The following is a 5,368-nucleotide window of genomic DNA, read 5'->3' as shown; positions in this document are numbered from 1 at the left end:
ATCTTCAGGGCAGAGGAGCAGCAGCTGGTCTCAATCAGCCTGCTCCTCCCTGCCCCCCTCTTCGGCAGTCTGCCTCAGCAGCCATTCTGATTTCTGTCCCCCTCCTTCCAGCAAGCTGTTTCCCATTAGCTCCCCACCCTGGGCTCTGGCTCAGAGATGAATGTTGATCCTTCCTCCTCCTTTGAGCTGGCCTGTCTCAGAAAAAGCCAGTGTCCTCTGTCCCTCATGTTTAGGAAGCACCACTGTGCCCTTAAGGGAAGTTGGTTACAGCCAGGGAGCAACGTTCTGCAGTTGGGGTGAGTCCCCACGGTAGAGCCTGCTTGGCAAGAGTGCTGCCAGCCACCAGCAGAGAGGAGGACCACATTTCTCTTGTGGTGGCTGGGACGGTGGAGTCCCACTCAGCTGTTGGAGCATTCCTGTGTCAGAGGGAATGAAGGTCCTGTTTGGAGGGTTTGGGGGAATGCTACTGAAGAGGGAAGAAGACTCAAAAGGGCAGTTTGGAGGCACCTAGAACACTGGGGAACTGGACATGCCCTTTCTGCCATAGCTTCTAGAACGAGGCTTTGGTTCCCCTGAAGTATGGATCACTCCGAAGCAGCACGAGTCCCTACAGGGGAAGCGGAGAGTACAGAGCCAGCCTTGTCTCCAGGGCCCCAGCATCTTCGGGCAGCTGGCTGCATCAGTGCCTCTAGAACGCTTGGCCAGAAAGCAATACGTCTGCGAGACAAACTGACCCAGTAGGCAGGTACTTACCTAGTCTAGAGGGCCCCAGAAGTAAACCACCCGCTCCTTTTCAACTTGTTTTTGATGTATTTACACTCTGCTTCCATCCGCCACCAGTTTAAGTTGAAGGTGGCTTTCAAATAACCCATCCAAATAAATAAAAGAGACCCGTTTGGAAGAGGGAAAGAGGGTCTTTACGGGACCCCTGCCAGAAGGGGAATTTTTATTTTTTTAAAGATTTTATTTATTTACTCATGAGGGAGAGAGAGAGAGAGAGAGAGATAGGCAGAGGGAGAAGCAGGCTCCCTGCGGGGCTTGATGCGGGATTCAATCCCAGGACCCCGGGATCACAACCTGAGGCAAAGGCAGATGCTCAACCACTGAGCCACCAAGGCACCCCAGGAGGGGAATTTAAACGAGTGAGGAGGTTCTGTGAACTCCACCTCCAGGCATAAAGGCAGATGACAGAGCCCACAGCCTCAGAGGACAGACCAGGGACAAGGACCATGAGGACCCTGTGTGGTTCTGGGACTGCTGACGCTCCTGCTGTCTTTTCCCTGTTCCACTCCCTCCCACTCCCGCCTCTGTTCCAGGACTGGAAATGATGTGATTCCCAGAGACCAGAGGACTGGGGGGAATGTCCTTGCAAAGGCCCTTTCCTCCCCTGTGCACTGTCCTGAGGGCAAGCAGGGAGACTTGATGGGGCCGTGCAGAGGAGGGACCCCATGAGACAGCCTTTTAGGACAAACAGCCCTGCCTTTAGCAGTGGAGCCAGATTGCTGGAGTTTCGGTCCCAGCTCTGTCACCCACTGGCTGCGTGGTCTCAGGCAAGTGGCTTCATTGCTTTGAGCTCACAGTTTCCTCACCTGTGAAATGCAGGGATAATAGGACTAACTTCTCAGCAACGAGATGAGGATTAAATGAGTGACTGTGAAGCTCTCAGAATGTGCAGGCCGTAAGGAGTAAATGCTATGTCAGTGTTTGTGAAGGTGAGTACATCACCACAGCTAAAACCGGTGTCGTCTGTACCTTGTTCTCTCTGCCCCTGGCAGCCAGCACTGCTGAAATGGCAGTTCATATTATAGCAAAGATCAGCTGGGCTGAAGTGTCAACCCTGGAAGCAAATAAACCAAGCAGGTACCCCTCCCCCATCCTCTGGACTCTGCCCAGGGATGGTCTTGGAGGATACCAAAGCCACGCACGGTCCTCAGCCCTGCAGTTCTGTCCCTGGGGTCCCTGTCATGATGGCAATGATGACCTCACCTGCTTTCACTCTCAGCTTATCTCCTTATCTTGAAAGCAATGTCTTTACTCATCACTTTAGGGTACAAGTTGGCATAAGGCCTGGGGAGAAATGATTGAGGGAGGGTGGGGACGGTGAAGGGCCAGGAGTCTTTGTATGGAGTAGTATAGAAGAACCCTAAGTCGGTTGCTGGAGCCTTGCTGCGCAGCCTGCACTGGCAGCCTGAGTCGGTTTGTCTCACCCCGAGGCCTGGGCCTGGCTGGCTGAAAGGCCAAGTTCTGAAGCCGGGATGTCCCAAGATACTACAGAGGATGCAACCTTGAAAGGGGGCCTGAAGTCCTGCAGTTGCACAGGTGGGAAGGAGACTTCACACCCAACTGTTGGTTGATATGACCTCGGAGACTGAGAGACAGGGTGCCCTTGGCCACGTGGCATAGCCCCTTACCACCCTTCCATCAGGGTTGTCAGCCATGCTGGGAGATAAGCAGGGTGGTCCTCACCTGCAGAAGAACAGATGGGCTGGAGAATAGTGGCTTAGCCCAGGTTCCGGCTGATTAGTGGCAGAGCTAGGACTCAAACTTGGGTCTGGGGGACTTTTGAGCCCTTTCTCCCTCCACTGGGCCTCATGGCTGCCTCCATCTGAAGTTCTTCCATGGCTCCCAGTCCTCACGACAGAATTCAATCTTTCCAGTTTATTGGCCATAGCCTTCCTCCCAGAAACGTCCCATCACCCATCTCTTCTTGGCCACATTTTCTCCATCCATCAGAGTCTAGTTCAAAAGTCACCGCGTCCACCACACCCTGACTTCCACCCCAAATTCCTCCCTCTATAGTGAGGGCTCCCATAACATTTTGTTTGAGCATCTGTTTAAAAAGCTTTGTGTTGGGGTGCCTGGGTGGCTCAGTTGGTTGAACGTCCGTCTTTCGCTCAGGTCATGGTGTTAGGGTCCTGGGATCGAGCCCTGTGTTGAGCTCCATGCTCAACGGGGAACCTGCTTCTCCCTCTCCCTCTCCCTCTGCCCCTGCTTCTGCCCCACTCATGCTTTCTCTCTCTCTCTCTCTCAAATAAATAAAAGCTTTAAAAAAGATCCAAGCACTTGTATTAACCCTTTGCTTTCTTGATTCTCTCCTCCCACGTCACACATCCCTAAGGGGCAGGAGCTTGCTTTTAAGAATTACTGCACGTAATTCCAGCATCCAGGACAGAATCCAGTGGAGAGTGGGATCAATACAAGTTTGGTGAGTTGGTGCTAAATAAACCCCAACGATGTGTGGTCTAGCCTCCCATCCCGAACCTGAAAGGAATGCCATTGACGGAAGTGATTCTCTAGCCCCCAGAAGGCTGCCATGGTGCTCTTGGGTGGCCCTTCTCTCCCATATGGTCTGTTTTGACTGAAAGCCAGCTCTGCTCATGTTGTGTGTATACGCGTGCAGATGGGTAAATTTGGGGGGTGGTCACAGCGATGGAGGCAAGAGTCAGATTCCTAGAGGCTGGTCTTGATTGTGAGGAGACCAAGAACCTCACCCCCCCCCCAGCCCACCCTTTGGCAGGACCGGTGTTTATCTCCTCAGAGTGAGCTGCGGGCCTCCCTTCGCTACTGATGAGAAGAGGCAGCAGGCAGCTCCTTCCCTACAGGAGGCTCCTTCTCCTCAGGGAAGAAGATGGTGCTTGCAGTCTGGGAACTTTGATAACAGGACAAGGTGCACCCGGCTGGAGCCCTCTGTGAGCTCGGTTCAGTTCTGTGGGCACAGACCGAGTCAGATCCTGAGCCTGAGCCGAGGGCTAAACTCAGGCAGCCCCATGACAAACCTGTGCTACCTCCTCAGAGGCCTCACGCCACAGGCGGTTAGAGTCCCACTGTGGCTTACCAAGGTTCCAGTCGGTTCCACTGAAGCTTCTATTTGGTGGTCCTTGGGCACACTCCTAACCATCTGTCTTCTTTGGTAGCCTGCTCCCTTTTTACTTCTCCGTCAGCTTATGCATCTCTCCTCCCTGTGTCCACTCCAACCACACTGGCCTTCTGTCACTCTCGCTTACTCATCACGCCGCAGCTAGCCACAGGGCCTTTGCTTGTTCTTTCTTCTCCACCTGGAATGCCCTTCCTTCCTCTCTTGCCCTGTGAACTCCTTCTCCTTCCAGTCCCACCTCCAGGGTCACTTCGTCTGGGAAGCTTGCCCTGACCCCTTGCAAGCTTGAGTTGCTCTATTAGTCCACTTACTTTGGACCACGCCAAAAGCAGCATATTGGGCTTTGTCATTGCTTGGGATTGCCATCCACTGATATATTGAACTCCAACTTCCCATTCTCGGGCCATATCCTCTTAACCTTCTTCTTTTGATAGTTCTGTCTCCCTAACTCCTATTATGCCTTTTTTTTTTTTTTTACCTCACCAAAATTTCCCGTCACTGATCTTATGCTCTTCCTCTCTATTTATCAGCATCCCCAGTCTCACTTCCCTCTCTATTTGGTCCAGGTAACATAACCCATCACCCCAACTTCCCTATTATTAGCACATTTAACTTTTCTGTACCTTTGTCCTTCAGCTACATCCATCCTGCCAATTTCTGTCTTCAAGTAAAGCACATTCCTACCTCAGGGCCTTTGCACACATGATTCCCACTAATAGGAATGCTGTGTTCCAGATATCAACATGGCTCACTTTACTTCATTCAGACCTCTATTCAAACGTTACCTCTACAGAAAGACTATCCCTGATCTTATGTGAACTGTGCCTCTGTCATTCTTGATCATCTCATTCTGCTTTGTTTACCTTCGGAACATTTACCTGATAATATATTGTTATCTATTTGCCTATTTTTGTCCATATCTCTCACTAGTATGCAAGCTCCATGAAAATAGGGACTCTGTTTGTTTTGTTCACTGCTGTATTGCAGAGCCTAGAAAGCTGCCTGGCACTTAGTAGGCACTTGTAACTGTTTGTTGAATGAATGGGTAAGCCCCAGGGCATTTGAACTATCTGTCTTCCTCACAGGAGAAAAGTATCATACCTCTGTGGGTTGGAGTCACTCCAAATTCATGATGCCCAATGTCAGCAGGCCTCTTGATAATACTTGGCAATCTCTTTACTTGTCCTGGGTTAGCTCCCTTTTCTGCTGCCCTTGTAGACGATTCCAGGCTTTTACCCTGGTCCTCAGACCCCTAACCTGCCTGCATTCCATGACCGATGGACCTCCTACTTGTTTCTGACTTTGCTTTATTTCAAACAAGTGCACTGAAAACCTTTGCACACAGAGAAAGATTTCTCTAGGATCCACATCTAGAAGGACAAAGTGTACACTTCTCATTTCAGTAGATTCTGCCAAACTGCTATCTAAGAAAAGCTATACTAACTCATACTAACATGGTATGAATAACTATTTCCACAAACTAATCAACACAGA

This window comes from Vulpes vulpes, chromosome X (assembly GCF_048418805.1).
Source record: "Vulpes vulpes isolate BD-2025 chromosome X, VulVul3, whole genome shotgun sequence".
Taxonomy (NCBI): Eukaryota; Metazoa; Chordata; class Mammalia; order Carnivora; family Canidae; genus Vulpes; species Vulpes vulpes.
This window is presented reverse-complemented; position numbering follows the sequence as displayed.